Raw genomic sequence first — 20,552 nt, forward strand, 5'->3', positions numbered from 1 at the left:
GCTCATTTAGTCCATTAATTCCTATATCTCCCACTCGCACGTAACGAAATCATACTTCCTTACTCCGTCTCGTTCATACTCGCAAATAGTTCGTGCAATCGGCATACAATCGAGAACTCAAACGATGTATACTCGTTAGAGATATACAAGCTCTCACATTACATGTGTAAATAAGAAAATGGTATATACTTTATCCTAGACTTCATATCACATCTGTTGTAACAATTATCATCTCAACAATTGTCTATTCTCACAATTGTGGACAAATGCACAACTATCTGGATTCGTGAAACATAGAACCTCGAGATGTGAACTTAATAGAGTTTCCCTCTTACTATGTTCTTTCTACAATAATTCAATTTACTTGCCTAGTTGGCCCCTTTCCGAGCTGAATTAGCACCTAGCTCTTGAGAGCATCCTTCTAAGGTAGCCAAAGTGAATTGCACTTCTTAAACTAGTTAAGGGTATCAAGGATAACATTTCGAGAAAACATGATTTCATGAAGTGAGTCTCACACTAGGAAAAATGTGAGATTGTCTCTTTTGCCATCTCTTGATCGCTAAGCACACATGGTATGAAAAACACGTGCTACGATGTTCAATTCCTTCCATCTGAAAAAAGTGCAAGTGTGTGCTCAAAGCAACATCATACGAAGGTTTTAGTTCTGGTGTGTCATAACATCCAACCTTAGTCTCTCTCATTATAGGACTACCTTCGAATGTCTAATACAGAAGCTTTCATTAAAAGACTCCGATTGAAATCTCAGATTATGAATAATCTTTTGTATGCATACTTATCCACTTATATGCATATCTCTATCTTGCAATCTAACAAACTCAGATTCATTGTTACAGCAAGACGACCTCAATTGAGCAAGTTCTCGTTTACTAAAAAATTAGCCTCATTGTTATCTTTGTCACCATAATAACAAAAATAAGGGTAAATACTCGTGTGAGTTAGCTACTTTTTTGTCTAACATGCTCAATGTTAAACATTCACATACAACATTTACATATGTGTATCACAATAAATTCAAAAACATGTTCTAAAAAATACATATAACATAAGTACAATTAGATTCTTAACTATCATTAGGATATAATATGTTTCACAAAAACATATCTTTTGATAGGTTTCATTAGAGGGTCAGCAACCATGTCATGAGTTGAAACATACTTCATACAAAATTCTTTACGTGCAACTAAATCTCCAACAAAGTGATACTTAATCTTAATAAGTTTTGCCTTGCTATGAAAGCTTCGATCCCTAGCAAAAGCAATAACATACTGAAATATAACTACTAATTATTACTGGAGAACTTGAAGTAACAAAATTTAGGTGATCCAGAACTCTATTCAACCAAACGGCCTCTTGGGCTGCAGATGAGTAAGACACGTACTCAACTTCCATGGTGGATAAGGCTATACAATTCTGTTTCTTGTTGCTCCAAGATATTGCCCCATTTTTAGCAAGAAGACGTAGTCGGACATGGATTTCCTCTTATCCAAGTCTCTGACCCAGTTTGCATTTGTGCATCCTCTTAGTGGAAGATTCTTTCTTTAGTAACATAAAGAATAATATGGCATTTCTTTGAGATATCTCAGTATTCTCTTCACGGTACATATTCTTCTTCTTTAATGAAATAAAAATTTAATTGATTAAAAAAATGAGATTTAGTTTGAGAAAGACAAACAGACAAATGTAACCAAGTAATTCACCACATTTCAGCTACCAGTTTTTCTGAATCACCCTCATCCATGTCTTCAGAAAGTTTCCCCTGTATCCATCTATTGAGCATCTCTAATGCAGCTTTCGGCTAATCGATCGGAACCATGTGCCCTACATCATGGACCTGTTCATTTCATTGATGCATAATGCAACTGAGTCAGTACTATTTCTTAATGACTTTTTAGAAAGAGAGGTAACAAAGGTAAAAATTACCTTGAGGAAAGCAAGAGGTCCATGGCTTTTCAATACACCACCTTCAGAATTATCAACTTTGAAAGGAACTTCTAGAGAAGATACAAACCTTTTCTAACCTGACCATTCCATAGCCTGCACTCATCTCGAATTTCCTGCACACAAAGTTAAAGTTTGTGTAAATAAATTTATGGTATGAGATTCCAAATATTAATTCCAAATATTCATCCCCAAAGGTACATGATAAGTTTCCAAATATTAAACCTCTATATACCCGCTATAATATCCAAAGAAATGTAGAATGACAATGGAAGCATCATTTAAAGTAAAAATATGGCAAGCATTCAAATACATAGCATACAATCATACAGAGACATGCTAACCTCAAAATGACAAAGACAATTCAGAATTCAACAAATTCATATCACTAAGGCCAACACAACTACACATGTCTATTGAAGGATGTTCATGAACTCATTCAGACCATTAAAAACAAAAACTTCTTCTATGTAACTTCTAGACTATATTCTTATTTTTCAGTTAATTAGGATGTTAAGTACATATATCTTAGTCATAGAACCAATAATTTTCCCAAACAATCTCCAAGAAGTCAATACAACAAAAAAAATCTTGTCTCATTTCCTTCTTTACTGAAAGAAATCATTAAGACACTATATGTTCCCCAACCACAAAGCTGACCATTTTAGATGTTTGGTTACTATATTCTCTCCCCTAAAAGAAGTGGATGGAAGAATGAGCTTAATTAGATTTAACATCAATTGATTAGATCCACAACATACAAAGAATGAGCTTAATTAGATTTGTAATTCAGAATCCCCTGAATGGGAATGGAATTCAGAAGAGGCTTAATTTTTTTCTAACAAAACACAATGTGCCCACTGCCACTACATCTTCTTTGTAAACTGTAGCAGAAACCAAACATTGTGATCATTAAACAAATATAAAGATAATGGAAGCAGAAAAAATTAAAAATGAGAGATTCACTTTATTAAAATATTGATTAAAAAATCAGATCTTAAAATATTGATCATCAGTTTCAGTTATCTAGTTACTAAGCACATGGTCTTCGGCTAGCCTGAGATAAGATCCGAGCTTTGTTGAAGAAACTTCCAGTGGCTTACTCCATGCTGACAAAGACCAGGAAGAAAAATTGAACAATGAAATGAAATTCCAAGAGAACAAAAGAAGTAAAAAAATCAAATGAAGAAAACGATACCGACTTGGTTACTAAAGAATAAGCACCTGAAATTAGGATTGAATGAGATAAGATCCGAACATCTTTGAAGAAGCAGCCCCTGGCTTACTCCCTGCTGACAAAGACGAAGAAGAAGAAATTGAACCGTTAGAACAAATGAAAAGAAATTTCCAAAGAACCTTTCACATACTCTATAACCTCCTTTATCCTACAGTCAGAAAAACAAACTGTCCCCTGGCTTACGAAGAAGAAAAATTAAATAGTTAGAAAACATAGATAAAAAAAACAATTGAAAAGAAAATTCCAGAGAACAGAAAAAGTGCGAAATAAAATGAAGAAAACGACATGCAAATAAAGAAAAAGATAAGAGCACTTGGAAGATGAAGTGATCCTAGTTCAAAAAGGAGCAAATAATTTTAGATATTTGGAATAGATAAAAAAAGAAAAGTGAAAGCAGCATGGATAGATAGAGAACGTGGGTAGTTTTTCGGAAACGGGTTATGACCATCGTTATGCAAAGGAAAGAAAAAAAGTTATAAAGAGAGTTAAAATAGGGTAAATAATTATAAGGTCCTTGTGTTTTTACCTTATACACTACTTAGTCTCTGTGTTTTTAGAAATAATCATATAGTCCTCCAGTTTTTGTTTTTGTTAACTCCTTAGTCCTTATACTTGGGTCAATGGTCAACCTATACTAAATAAATTTTAAAATACCAAAATTACCCTTTACTTTATGTTTTAATAATAAAACATCTATTTTCCTATTTTAGGTGGTTTCCTCTCTTTTTTCTACACAATCACAATCTCTATTTTCCTCTCTTTTTATGTGGAAGGACTAAAGAATTGATTAAGATAAAATTTAAGGACCTTATAATAATATGATGGACTTACTAGCGTGTTAAGTAAAAACATAAGGACCTTATAATTATTTACGCGTTAAAATATTATGAAATTGACACATCAGCTATAGTCAATTCTAAGAGATGACACATCATCATTATTAACCACATTCGTATATTGTATAAATAATAGATTTTTAATTAATAGATATGTGATAATTAATTTCTACTTCCTTTAAAAAAAACAAATTAATCTTCACTTGATTATCAGAGTTGGAAAATATAAATCGGTATTCTACCAATTTGTCAATGTTAGATATTATTTAGGATATATCATTTAAGGTTGGGTACAGATTTGGAAAATTTTGAACTGGACTGTATATCCACATAAAAAATCTAGAATTAAATTGAATTATTGCCTTTTTTTCTGTATGACTCAATTGAATTGTATCGCTGACTTACATTAGATGCAATTTTAGAGATTTTTAATTCTCATTACTACTAAGTAAATAAGTTGGAGATTCTTTAACCAGATCAAATACTCGAATAAAAAAATTAAGAACCAAATTAAATCATTAACTTTTTCTTTGAGACTGAATCGAATTGTAACATTGAGTTTCGTTACGTATAATTTTGGAGGTTTTCAAATCTCCAAACTGACCGAACTGGTCTCACCTTAAATCGTTATTTATAAAATTTTAACTAAATATTTGTTGAATATGATCCACTATTCATCATAAATAAATAAATATATACATAGATATAAATAAAAATTTTATCTCCAATTAATAAATGTTGATGTTCATGTTGAAAACAACTGTAAAAGAGATTGAATGCAGTTGAATAAAAAAACCTATTGTTTCGATTCACCCCAATTGATGCGATTCAATCAAAATCAGTTGATGTTAGATTCTTAGTTGGTAAGGCAATAAAAAATATCCATTTATATATTATTATCTAAGAGGGCATTTGGTTCGGGGGTTTCAGGAAAGGGTAAGAGAATCAGAGGTTTTGATTCCCTTTGTTGTTGTTTGTTTGAGTAAAAGAATCAAACCTTTTACCTAATTTAAGTTTTGAGTTCACCCCACTTTGGTCTAAGCCCATTACCCCAACCCACCTAATGTTTTGGATTCCCTTTCCCCTCTATTTCCATACCTTTCACGAATAACATGCTCATTTTTTTTCCAGCAACAACGGTGCTGCTCTCTCTCTAAAATATTTTATCGGTCTTCTCCTATGTTCACCAATCTCTTTCTCGGTCGTCTCTGTTTTCCTTTACGTCGTCTCTGGTCAATTCATTTCCGTCTCCGATCAATGGTTGTTATGTTGATTTTAATTTTTTTTATTTCTCCGTCTGTGATGATTTTGTCTGTTTCTCATCTCTTTACTGAACTATGGTGGAGAATATGGTTGTCTCTCATCTCAATAATTAATTTGGTTGTATATACCTGAACTTTGAAGCAATGTTAGATCTTTTTGCACTATAAAAGTAAAATACCTTAACCGATTATTTTAGGAATAAATTTGGCCTTGTATTTTGTTGTCCATGATTTAGAATACCTGTAAGGTGGGTGTGGTCAAGTGTAAGAAAATATAGTGAAGACCTTTTTTTTAGGATTATGCATGTTAGAATATAATGCACTTCACTTTAATTATGGCTTCCATATTTTGAGCACACAATTTTTAGGAATCTTACAGGTCATGGTCCAAATTTCTTGCAACATATTTCCCTCAATTTACACATTCATGAAGCAATAGTATGCTAATTGGAAAATGTGAAAATTATGAGAATAAATCAACTATTGCCAAAATATATCTCTATGAATTTCTTTTTTGCTATCTTGCAATCATTGTAATCATTGAGTGCATACAAATAGTTTTTAGCAATTTAATATAAAATGGTTAAGAACTCACAACTGAATTTCTTTTTTCTATCTTGCAATCATTGAGGGCATACAAATAATTATTTTAACAGTTTCAGCATTGAATCGAGCAATGTATTTTATATAGAGAGTTTCTGTGTGATAACATTGTTCTTGTTTCTTATGTGTTTGAGGATAACTAGAAAGTTTTCCTTTGGTAAATTATGTTTTTCTACGTTTGAGATGTAAGTTTTGGCCATCTTAATTACATTTACTTATAAAATACTATGTGATGCTATAAACTTTGCTTGATCTAATTGTTTCGATATGTTCTCATTATTTTTTTGAATTTATTCACATTTAACAATTGAAATGGTTTTTTTGTTGATGTTATTTTGTACAGAAATGGCACGTATTGGCCATTGCTTGAGAAGGAGAAGAGTTTACGATTTTATTTGATTTGTCATTACCTTAATTAATTGTGTTGTATTGCTACATTTGATGCGGTACACAATTAGAGAAATGCTACATAATTCTCAAAAGTTATCACTAGATAAACAAACTAGAAGAAAAATGAGATTCCGTAACTTGAATAGAATGAAAAAAGAAAGTGATACTTTGCGTGGAAACTTTGTTCGTATTAATCGGCGAACATTTGATGCACTTCTTAAAATGGTTAGAGATATTGGTGGGTTTAGTGGGACAAAAAATGTGTGTTTAGATGAGATTGTTGCCAGCTTTTTATATACACTAGCGCACCATAAAAAGAATAGAATGATTGATGCACTTTTTTTTTATAGAAGTGGTGAAACTGTTAGTAGACAATTTCATGCTTGTTTAATTGTAATCTTGAAGTTATAGGTTGTGTTGCTTAAAAACCTACTCCCATACCAGAGGATTGCGATGATAATAGGTGGAAGTACTTCAAGGTACAATAAACAAACTCTGTTGGATAAACATAATAGTACATTTACATGATCTAAATGTTTTCATTTTGTAGAATTGCTTAGGTGCACTTGATGGTACAATGATTAGTGTAAATGTACCTTCTGAGAAGTGGTCTAAGTATCATACGATTGCAATGAATGTATTAGGAGTATGCTCACTTGAAATGAAATTTATACATGTCTTACCTGGTGGGAAAGGATCGGAACATGATGGTCGTATTCTTCGAGATGCTACCTCTAGACCTAATGGTTTAAAAGTTCCAAAAGGTAATTTCATTGATAAATGTATTTTATTGAGACAACTTACATAAGTGAGTGTGTAATGAAATAGTTTTTTTAATGCGTAAAGGTTGTTATTACTTATATGATGGTGGCCATACTAATGGAGAGGGGTTCCTTACACCATATAGAGGACATCTTTATCATCTTAGAGAGTGGAATAGTGGTCCTCGTCAACCTCAAAGCGCCGAGGAGTATTTCAACTTAAGATATGCATCAGCTAGAAATGTGATTGAACAATGCTTTAGGTTACTCAAAGGACGGTGGGGAATTCTTAGAAGCCCTTCTTGGTTTAGTTTAGAAACACATAGTCATATTATTCTTACATGTGCTTTACTATATAACTTGGTAAAGAGATACATGCCCCTAGGATCGTTTGATGATGATGGAATGTTTGAAGAGGTTGAGAATGATGGTGATGATAGTGATGAAGATGATGGGGAGGAGTATATAACCTCCATTGATGTATCTGACCCATGGACAAAGTTCAGAAATGCATTGGCTCAAAGCATGTTCAACAACTAGAGAGCTAGAAATCATTGAGTCTTATTTCTTGAGTTCACTTGATATTTGTAACGTTTTGTTTTTGTATTATTTTGTTTTATTTGAACTTGTATTAGTATTTTTTGCTATCTTATTTTATTTGGATTTGTATTAGTTCGTTTTGTTTGGACTTGTATTAGTATTTTTATTTTAACTTTTGCTATGTTGTTTGGACTAGTATGTTTGCTCAAATTATCATTGTTGTTTTGCATATTTTAGTAGGATGGAAGAAAGTATTTCAAGTGGGGGTGGAAGAGGCAGAAATAAACGCTCCTGGACTTCAGAAGAAGATAATGCTTTAGCCCAATATGCACATTGGAAGTGTGAAAATGGATTTAGAAACGAATATATGATTCGTTTGGAGGAGGTCATTGGAAAGGTCCTTCCTGGTTGTGGTTTGAAAGTCTCGCCATATATTGATTCAAGGCTTAAAACACTTGTTACCAAGTTTAAAGCTATTATTCAAATGCTAAATGTAAGTGGGTTCAAGTGGGATGACGAGAAGAACATGATTTATGTAGAGCGAACGGTGTATGATGAGTATTGCAAGGTATGATTATTCTGTATTACTTGAATATTTTATTAAACATGTTAAATGTTTGTTTATTAGTGTTTGTTTATTATTGTATCCTTTTTAAGTGATTAATTATTTGTATTCATTTTGTTAAATTGTTAGGCTCACCCTAACTGTAGAAACTTGTATGGACAAGCTTTTCCTCACTTGAACAATTTGATGGAGATTTATGGCAAGGACTATGTCACTGGAAAATTGGTTAAGGGTTTTGTTGAAGCTATTGGCAATATGGAAAAAACAGATCCCACTCAAGTTATGCTTAATTCAAATGATGATGAAGATATTAATACTAGTGATAATGTCTTTCAAACAGAGGAATCTGCCCCTCCGTTAAAGAAAGTGAAAAGAGAGAAAACCTCCAAACCTAAGGGAGGTGAGAAAGAAAGTGATAATGCTAGTAATTCTGAAGTAGCTAGCTTACAAGGTTTTGTGAAAGACATGAATGCACATCTTTCAACCATGGCTAATATAATGTCTCGTACTGATGAACGTGAGCAACGTGCTCATGAACATGAGCAATATGTAGCTGAGAAAAATGATAAAGTGCTAGGTGAGCTGCTTTCTTTGGAAACTATAACTTATGACCAAGCTTTTGAAGTAGCTGAAATTCTGACTGCACAACCACACAAACTCTTGATTTTTTCGAAGTGTCCAGATACTTTGAAAGTCAATTATGTCAAACGTCTTCTTGGTGAAAATGGCAATGGAAATACTAAGTCGCTAACCTATCGAAATGCCATGATGATTAGAAAGACTAGTAGGTTGCATTTATTCTTTTTGGTATGAACTTTGTTATGTTTATGACTTATGTTTTGTAGACATATTATTTGTTTTGAATATTTTTTTATGGTGCTTGTAGCTCTTATTGGCATTGCCAATAAGTGATATTTTGGACTTTTTTTTATCAATGTGTGATATTAGAAACAAGTTTATTCATAAAAACAGATTAATTATTCAAACATATTCAATTATATAGTTTGATTTTTTTTTTTTGTGAAAACAGGTTGATTCCCCCATTTAAACCAAACAACTACAAAGAAAATCAGAAGGTTCTGCATTCCCTTTCCGGGACAGATCCAAACAGACTGTTGAATTCAGGGTCATTCCTTTCCTTTCCTCATGTTTCCCTTTCCTAATTCCTTCCCGTTACCCTTGCGCGAACCAAACGCCCCCTAAATATTGTATATAATGTTTTGTTTGTTAGAAATAATTGGAGAGGTCACACATTGACAAAACTGGAAGAATGTAAAAGAGATATGTTCATTTTAATGGACCAAGAGTTAGGTTTTGTTTGATAAAACTGAAAATTAAGTGTTATTTTTTTTAAAAAAAAATAAGTGTTATTAAGTACTGAATTTTAAGTGTTGAATATTATAAGTGCTAGAACTATTAAATTATGTATCTATTTGATAAATATTAAAAATAATTACCGAATATAAAAGTATATTTTTTAAGAAATATTATAGTTTATAATTTTTAACTCAAAATTTTAAGTTAAACATTTTGATTTATCAAAATAAGTTATTTTAACTTTTGAATAAATTAAGTGGCTAAGAAATAATAGTTATCAAATATACTTAAATTAAATAATTGCTTAATATTTTAATCTAAGTCATTAAATTGGTTATCAAACGGGGCCTTAGTCTTATAAGCTTCATATTTTTTTGAATCGAAACTAAAACTTTCATTAAACTGAAACCGAGTCATTATAAAGAATTGAAGCCAAATAACTTGGCATAGAAAAATCACTGAAAAAATTAGCATTAGAACGCGCGTGTGGAGCCATACCATGAGCCGCACCGTTCGTTAATCTCGGAACAAAAGTCAAAGAAAAATCCGGACATTCAATCAATATCTTTCGAATATCATTAAGCAATCCTCATACCTCAGAGTGGTCAATGAGAGCAGAAGCAATCCTATCTGTGATAGTCTTCGCATCAGACTCGAACTACACATTGCAATGTGATATCGAGATGCACCACTCCATAGCCCGTCGAATAGCCAATGCTTCTACCAAAAGGACAGAAATACAGCCTGAACGACAACTACTTAAGCAATCCAAAAATGTCTCAGAGCTATTCCGTAGAACATCGCCCGCTCCAAACTGACTCGTATCGGCAAACATCGCTGCATCCACGTTACACTTTACCTATCCACTGGGTGGAGGCTGCCATCTAATGAATACCATTTCTGCAGTAACCCTATTCTGATGTCTCATATCAAGTTGAACTCCTTGCCATTCTCTAACCAGCCGATCCGCCTGACTAACGACTGTTGTTGCATCCTCCCTCGCCTCGGACCAGAGTTTTTTATTCCCGTGATTCTATATTGACCATAGAACTCTTCCTGCCAAATCTAGCAGCTCAGTTGCCAGTATATGGAGCACCTAGTCCTCAATCCATTCCCACTATATTCCCGCACGACCTACCAGCACGTACCCGTGAAAAGGTGCCAGCTGTGCTCAGCGTTACTATCACAAATGACACAGGTCAGCAAAGAAGGAATACGTCTCTGCGCCAAACGAATACGTAATAGTATAAGCTTAGCACAAAGACGCCATATGAACATCCGCATTTTCGGTGGAATTTGCAATAACCATATCCGCTGCCATCACGGGTGCTGCACTGTCCCATTCTGGAACAACTCAAGCCAATGGTAGCCGAATTTCACCGAGTAAGTACCATTTAGCGTGAAATGCCAAAGAATGGAGTCCTCCCGAGTTGACTGCGACACAATCATATTTACAATGATATCACCATCCTCCGGAGAAAGTCATAATTCCTAATTCGAAAAATTTATTTTCAATTGTTGATTAATATACCAAAACTAGCTAGTCTTTCATTTACAAAATATTCTATTAAATTGATAACAACAAATAATATGCATGGAAAAAAACAGATTGTTATACCATTATAAGCAAAACTTAACTTAACTTTTGTCTTCAATTTACACATTTTTAATTACACATAAGACATGAAATTTATTGCACATTATTTGATGATTATTTTATGGATATATCGTCACAATATATATATATATCATAAAAATTGTAGCATTGATATTGATACTTTTGTAGTTATTAAAAGAAATTAAAAAGTCTTAAATCTAACGACATTCACAACCTTTAAAGAATGGAAAATTTATTACATTACAAATTTCTAGTCGTAAAGAGCTAAAAACAAGTAAATTATCTTTACGAAATTCAATCTACGCTTAATATTAATTTGTATATGCATTCCACACACACACACACACACACATATATATATATATATATATATATATACTTATATATTGAGTTTAAGTTTATGGATTATTTGGCAATGTACTCTGAACTTCGATTTATGCACTTCCATGGATGTGTAAAATACAAGCAGTATTTTGAATGATATCTATGTTGTAACTCATTTTTACTTACAAATCAATCTTGCTACCAAAGTAACCGAGTTGTTTTTAGGTAGGATGGTCTAATTTTTCTTCGCCACTAGTACCAACGAAGTTCTTGGAAATTTTCAAGGGGGAAGGAAGATCTCCACTCATTTCATTCATACAGTGCATACGGCAAGGCGCGACAAACTCCCTTCTTGGATGAGCACGGGGCTTAGTCAAGTAGAACCGGGTTGTGCTACTTGATGCGCCGATTGAAAACAAATCAGTGGGATTATGATGGTACAACTGAATATGCGTTAGAAAGGTCAATCCCTCCCCTACGATAGGAAAAAATTAATGCTAATAAATTTTCTACTATAATAACCAAAATTATAACTTGATGGCTAACATGAATGAGAATGATGACTTTAAAGTTGTGTACGTTGGAGCATTCTTAGTCCAACTTTTATACCATTTAAAAAAAATGTAAGTTCAATTCAACTCAACTTAATTTTTCACCTTGCGTCTTCTCTAATATTTGCAGTTGATGATAGACTTATTTTGTTTCTCACTTCAAGAAATTTCTTTCCAACAATAAAAGAGAGACTTTTTTTCTTATTTCTCTGATGAAAATTGAACTCTTCATGAATTAATTTGTAAAACTATTATGAATTTGAAGGCTCTCCACATCTCTTCTTACTATTTTGCAGCAAATCTGTTTAGTCGTCGTGCAAGAAAAACACACCGACCGAGTCTTTGCACCTTTTTTATCCATGCATTTGTGTCCTTAGGAAAAAGGTAAAGTCATAATCTGCATAGATTATGGTTTCACTTTATCATTAATTATCAAATCGTAGCAAACGACAGATACGCATATTTTGCTTTATTAGGCAATATTAGTCATATTTTCATATTCTTTATTTGGTAAAGTTTGCAAGTCTAGATTTTGTAGTAACTGACATTTTCCCTAGCTAATGTGCATTTTTTATTTATTTAACTAGCTCATGTGCATTAAATGATAAAATTTGGCCTCGTGTATCTGCATTACACTCCGCATCTTCTGTCTATTTATGAGCTGCTTATGCCCGTGATGCTTTTATCTCTCTTGCTAAGTTTAATTTTCTTTTCTGATGCAATCACCTCTTTATGTGAAAACACATATTTATATGAGAACATTTATTAATAGCATAATTGTAAATATATTTAACGTCATTAGATATAGATACTTTCTAATTTACAAAACACATACGCGTTCATTCATCTTCTTCCAAACTTTCTCTTTTCTCTCTGTTTTCTCGGACTGTTGCTTTTCCACCAGATTGTTGCTCTTCCACTAGTCTTCATCACCGATGCTCTCCACATCTCTTCTTACTATTTTGGATCAAATCCGTTTAGTCGTCGTGTAAGAAAAACACATCGACCGAGTCTTTGTACCTTTTTTATCCATGCATTTGGGAAAAAAGTAAAGTCATAATCTGTGTAGATTATGGTTTCACTTTATCATTAATTATCAAATCGTAGCAAATGACAGATAAGCACCTTTTGCTTTATTAGGCAATGTTAGTCATATTTTCATATTCTTTATTCAGTAAATATTGCAAGTCTAGATTTTGTAGTAATTACCATTTTCCCTAGCTCATATGCATTTTTTATTTATTTAACTAACTCTTGTGCATTAAAGGACAAAATTTGATCTCATGTATCTGCATTACACTCTGCATCTTCTGTCTATTTATGAGTTGCTTATGCATGTGATACTTTTATCTCTCTTGCTAAGTTTAATTTATTTCTGGTGCAATAGCCTATATCTGTGAAAACACATATTTATATGAGAACATTTATTAATGGTATAATTGTAAATATATCTAACATCATTAGATATAAATACTTTCTAACTTACAAAACACCTACACGTTCATTCATCTTCTTCCAGACTTTCTCTTTTTTCTCTCTTTTCTCGGACTGTTTCTTTTCCACCAGATCGTTGCTCTTCCACCAGTCTTCATCACCGATGCTCTGCCTTGAGTTATTGTTTGCTTCGTCTCGGATTAGTTTGATACTTGCGATAAGTTACCCGTGATCTCTATCTTTCTGCATTAAGCTCAACTAAAATTTTCACCTTGCATTTTCTCTAATATTTGCACTTGATGAGACATTTTGTTTCTCACTTTAAGAAATTTTTCCAACAATAAGAGATAGACTTTTTTTTCTTATTCCTCTGATGAAAATTGAACTTTTCATGAATTAATTTGTAAAACTATTGTGGGTTTGAAGGCTCTCCACATCCCTTCTTACTAATTTGCAACAAACTCTTTAGTCGTCGTCCCTGAATTTGTGTCCTTAGGAAAAAGGTAAAGTCATAATCTGCGTAGATTATGGTTTTACTTTATCATTAACTATGCAAGCAGTATTTTAAATGATATCTATGCTATAACTCATTTTACTTACAAATCAATTTTGCTACCAATGCTAAAACTTTAGGGCTAACATGAATGTGAATGATGACTCTAAAGTTCTATATTTTGTAGCATTCTTAGTCCAACTGCTATTCCATTTTACAAAAATGTAAGTTCAATTCAGGTCAGCTAAAATTTTCACCTAGGCAGGGCCATCTCTGTGTTTGCATTTTCTCTAAGATTTGCATTTGATGATATACTTTTTTTTTGTTTCTTTACAATAGTCATCCTTCACTGCACTACTTGAGTGTCTTCTATTTCTGATTTTAAGGAAATTTTTCCAACAACAAGAGAGACTTTTTTTTCTTATTTCTCTGATGAAAAATGAACTCTTCATGAATTAATATGTAAAACTATTGCGGGTTGAAGGCTCTCCACATCCCTTCTTACTATTTTGCAGCAAATTTCTTTAGTTGTTGTGTACCTTTTTCCCTACATTTGCACCTTTGGTAAAAAAAGTAAAGGCATAATCTAGGTAGATTATTATTTCACTCTATCATTAATTATCAAATTGTAGCAAACTGCAGATAAACACATTTTGCTTTATTAGGCAATGTTAGTCATATTTTCATATTCTTTATTTGGTAAAGTTTGTTGGTCTAGATTTTGTAGTAACTGTAAAATTTTCCCTAGCGCATGTGCATTTAGGCTACACACCGAGTCTTTGCACCTTTTTTCCCTTGCATTTATGTCTTTGGGAAAAAAGTAAAGTCATAATCTGTATAGATTATTATTTCACTTCATCATTGATTATCAAATCATAGAAAACAACAAATAAGCACATTTTATAAGCACATTTTGCTTTATTAGGCAATGTTAGTCATATTTTCATATTCTTTACTTCATATAGTTTGCAGGTCTAGATTTTGTAATAACTGAAATTTTCCCTAGCCCATGTGCATGAGACGACACACCAAGTCTTTGCACCTTTCCTCTCACTTTTCCTCTCCTTTTCCATGTTATTTTTTTGTTGTTGTTCCTTTGTTAGGTTAATAGTTATTCATTACTATTTCGTGCTGGCAAATGCCAATTCGTAGACAGTAGATGTCCAGCTCGCTATGCCCACTGAAATGCCTGCAACAGACTGGAAAGAGCATGTGCCTGCTAACGGAAGGAGGTAATTGACTACAATTGTTTCTGGTGATCCAAGATTCTTTACTGGTTGGTTTGGCTGCTAATTTATCAACAAATTTTTTATTGGATGGTTGAACTTCACAATCCCATTCAATATTGCAAAGTATTTAAATTAGTATCCAAATTTTATTGTGCCTAGAGAAAAGAATCTTGTGGGTTTATGCTGATCTTTAGCGACTTGTCTTAATGTGGTACTTTGCATCTGCTGCCACTTTCTTCGTGGATTTAAACATTTTATTTGATCCTCTAGTATGACGTCCTGGATCATGAATTGATAGTTTTGTTGCTTATTTATGTTCATATTTGTAATGCCTTACTTTGATATTATACTTCTAAACCTTGAAATATCTATATGTATTATGAAAGCAAAATGGGGTGGGGGTGATTTAGTTTACACCGGTACGTAACCTGGTCATTGAATTTATGAGATGGTAGTCTTATGAGCATGCTTCTTCCCATTTAGTAACATAGGTTATAACATGTGGACAAGGTTGGCTGTTGATGTATAATACTGCAAAAATATTTTGATTTGATGTTCCATTGGGTTCTTATTTGATGTTTTGAACCTTGTTCAATTAAGAGAAACATAAGTATAGTGATGACTTATCATTGGATTAGAGTGTTAAAGGACAAAGATGAAACCATGTGTTATGCTAACTGTTGGTATGAGTTATGAAAATAATCCAGAGATCAATTCAAATATCTATGCTTTTCTTTTAGTTTCCTTTTATTTTCTTTCTTTGTCTTGCTTAAAAGATAACCCATGTTGGTAACCTGTTTCTTAGACCTGTTGATTGTGTTGCTTTTCCCCAAAAGTTTCATCCTCACATCTTCTTACGAGCATTCATAGAATTTCTTTTTGATGACTATATAGGTACTATGGACTTCGATTTGTGCATTCTTGTTGATGTGTAAAATGCAAGCAGTATTTTAAATGATATTTATGCTATAACTCATTTTACTTACAAATCAATCTTGCTACCAATGCTAAAACTTTAGGGCTGACATGAATGTGAATGATGACTCTAAAGTTCTGTATTTTGTAGCATTCTTAGTCCAACTGCTATTCCATTTTACAAAAATGTAAGTTAAATTCAGGTCAGCTAAAAGTTTCACTTAGGTAGGGTCATCTCTGTGTTTGCATTTTCTCTAAAATTTGCATTTGATGATATACTTTTTTTTTTGTTTCTTTACACTAGTCATCCTTCACTGCACTACTTGAGTGTCTTCTGTTCTGATTTTAAGGAAATTTTTCCAACAACAAGAGAGACTTTTTTTTCTTATTTCTCTAATGAAAACTGAACTCTTCATGAATTAATATGTAAAACTATTGCGGGTTGAAGGCTCTCCACATCCCTTCTTACTATTTTGCAGCAAATTTGTTTAGTTGTTGTGCACCTTTTTCCTTGCATTTGCATCTTTGGTAAAAAAGTAAAGGCATAATGGTAAATTATTATTTCACTCTATCATTAATTATCAAATTGTAGCAAACGGCAGATAAACACATTTTGCTTTATTAGGCAATGTTAGTCATATTTTCATATTCTTTATTTGGTAAAGTTTGCTGGTCTAGATTTTGTAGTAACTGCAAAAAATTTCCCCAGCGCATGTGCATTTAGGCTACACACTGAGTCTTTGCACCTTTTTTCCCTTGTATTTATGTCTTTGGGAAAAAAGTTGTCAAACTCGACCTAAATTAAGATCAGATAAGACGGTGAGACATTACCACTGACTTATTATATAAACCAGTAGCAGTATCTCTCAAATAAGAAGAAAAATCAAAACAAAAACCAAATTCTGGTTTAAAGCTAAAATGACCAACATATGTCGTTTCCAGCATAACTTTTTCATACGGAGTCCGATTAAGGTGATTCAAAAACCCATGGAAACGTAAGATAATAATAAAGAACTTTCATTTAGGACTCCATGACAGATTCGGCCTATATTTGGTAGAAAAATGCATCACAAGATTCATGTACGAATATGATTTTCCAGCATCACCTAGATAGACAAATTACGACTTACTCATAACCCATATCACACTACTCCACAAGTTCTCAACTTCAGCTAATTTATATATATATATATATATAGACAATACATACCAAACAAAATGACACTACCAAAAACAAGTTATACAAGTGTCCTCAAACATATACTATCCACATATATGTACATGAACAAAATGGATGCAATACCCTAAAGACGACTTGAACCTCGTAGCTGTAACCGAAAACAAAACATTAAAAACATTTGGAAAAAATGAGACAAAAATCTCAATAAGAAACTATCAGCTATAAAAACCAACTTTACTTAACATAGCTACATATATACATTTATAAAAGATTTAATCAAAACCTTATAGAATATACTCAAAACTGAAGTTCATAATATAGTCAAGGTATTAAACCAAAAACCAAAAATATATATAATCTTGTATCCATTCTTGAGTTCATCCCCAATTCAAATCACAATTCACAACATATACGAGACGTCTCTTAACATTGCCTATCCCATATGGTCTTACCCAACATTTCATTATCATACCCAATAGGTCTTCAGACTGTGTACACAGACCATATTTCTCACTAAATATGGTCTTTAGAATTAAATCCACCCAACCGGACTACTCTCAATGGATACCAAACATTTTATTCCATATATATATAGAGAGAGAGGAGAGATCAGGTGTGACACATCTCTTATGGTGTGACAAGCCTTATTGTGTGACAAAGACCAATTTTGTAATTAACCAAAAAGAGGTGGCAAATTTGTAAATAAAAGAAAACATAATTTTTTTTTATTTTTTTTCTTTAAAATGCATTTTCCCGACTTTTCCAACATCGTTTTTCAAAAAATTTTATACCGTTGGACTCATCTTAATTAAACGGTCATTTTAAGAGCCATGAAGCTCAAGTAAAAAAAATTCCGGTGAACGGAATCCGAGTGGGAGTTTTCCGGCAAGCAAAAGAGTGTCCAGAAAATTCTCAAAAAATTCCAGAACATGTAAAATATTATTCTAAGAAACTTTAATTCTTGGGTCGAAGCGAGATTTCTTACGGTTTAGTCCCAATAAAACGTTTTCCTTAATTTTATCCATTTTACATGCTTCAACAATTTGTTGGGTAAAAACTGTAAGGAATCTCGCTTTAAGCCAAGAATTAAAGTTTCTTAAAATAATGTTTTACATGTTTTGGAATTTTTTGATAATTTTCTGGACACGTTTTTTGTCCTACTTACGTTGTTCCAAATCAATGTACCATTTGTTCCAACAGAAAATTGTTTTATTTCTTTTCTTTAAAATACATTTTTCTGACATTTCTAACCTCGTTTTTCGAAAAATTTTATACTATTAAACTCGTCTAAATTAGACAGTCATTTTAAGATCCTTGAAGCTCAAGTAAAAAAAAATCCGGTAAACGGAATCCGAGTTAGCATTTTCTGGCAAGAAAAAAAGTGCCCAGAAAATTCTAAAAAAATTCCAAAAAATGTAAAACATTATTCTAAGAAACTTTAATTCTTGGGTCGAAGCGAGATTTCTTATGGTTTAGTCCCAATAAAACTTGTTCCTTACTTTTATCCATTTTACATGCTTCAACAATTTATTGGGTCAAAACTGTAAGGAATTTCGCTTTGAGCCAAGAATTAAAGTTTCTTAAAATGATGTTTTATATGTTTTCGAATTTTTTAATAATTTTCTGGGCACGTTTTTTTGTCCTACTTATATTGTTCCAAATCAGTGTACCATTTGTTCCAACATAATACTTGCATTGTTCCAACAGAAAAATGTTTTATTTCTTTTCTTTAAAATACATTTTCCCGACATTTCTAAACTTGTTTTTCGAAAATTTTTATACTATTAGACTCGTCTAAATTAGACGGTCATTTTAAGATCCCTGAAGGTCAAGTAAAAAAAATTCCGGTGAACGGAATCCGGGTGAGCGTTTTCTGGTGAGAAACAAAGTGCCCAGAAAATTCTCAAAAATTTCCAAAAAATGTAAAACATTATTCTAAGAAACTTTAATTCTTGGGTCGAAGCGGGATTTCTTACGGTATAGTCCCAAATTGTTGAAGCATGTAAAATGGATAAAATTAAGGAAAAAGTTTTATTGGGACTAAACCGTAAGAAATCCTATTTCGACCGACGAATTAAAGTTTCTTAGAATAATGTTTTACATTTTTTGGAATTTTTTGAAAATTTTCTGGGCACTTTTTTCTCGCCGGAAAACGCCCACCCGGATTCAGTTCACCGGAAATTTTTTTACTTGAGCTTCAGGGATCTTAAAATGACCGTCTAATTTAGACGAGTCTAATAGTATAAAAATTTTCGAAAAACGATGTTAGATATGTCGGGAAAATGTATTTTAAAGAAAGGAAATAAAACAATTTTCTCTATCCTCTCTTTCCTTTTATTTACCAATTTGCCACATTGCCCTTTTTAATTATCATCAAAACTACGTAGTTTTGTTATATCACACAATAAGCTCATTGTCACAACTTAAACCCTTGTCACGCTGGATCTCACCCCTATATATATATATATATATTGAAACCAAAAACATATATGTATATACTTTACTTGATCATAATCAAGCTCACAAGTTTTCAATTCTCCAAAATATCAATCCTTAATCAAATAAAATTCCAAAGTTAATCAACCAACGAAACCTCAAATCAACATAACCAAGTAAAATCTGTAATTCACATATAAACATAGTCAATAGTTCATTTGAACTCTAATTTCACAATAAAAAGCAAGATCGTGAAAAACCCCAATTTTACAAAATTCCTGCATAACCCTAAAATATAAATTACTGAAAATTCTTTGATTATATATATATATATATATATATATATATATATCTATCTATATACATAAAACTCAAAATATAGTTGATAGTTACTTACCTTAGCTGCTAATTGAAGAAACTACACCCGTTCAATTCTCCTCTAAAGTCTGTCTAAGATGTTTCCCCTCCAAACACTTCCAAAATTCAAAAACTCTTCGGTTCAGACTTAGAACTATGCATAAGGATGCTATAGTTTAAATTTCAAGTGATTTGGACGGTCGAATCTCCGTAAATCAAAGAAACGGTGGAGAAACGGTCGAAGAACGATTTGATAAAAAATTGACAGATGAAAAGAAGAAGATAAAGAAAAGGAAAAGACATAGGCGGCACCTCCTGGAAAAGGTTTGGGATATATATCCCAAACCTGGCAAATATCCAGTTAGATCCTCCATCTTTATATAATCTTTTAAAAACTATCCGAAACTTTTAATTTACACATAAACCCATCAAATTAACTCCAAACTTTTCCTATAGCACCAAATAATAATCATACACCCAATAATTATTATATATATTAATATCTAGGTATAAATTCTAGAAATTTAGACACAGACGTGACAAAA

Source organism: Euphorbia lathyris, chromosome 4 (assembly GCF_963576675.1).
Source record: "Euphorbia lathyris chromosome 4, ddEupLath1.1, whole genome shotgun sequence".
Taxonomy (NCBI): Eukaryota; Viridiplantae; Streptophyta; class Magnoliopsida; order Malpighiales; family Euphorbiaceae; genus Euphorbia; species Euphorbia lathyris.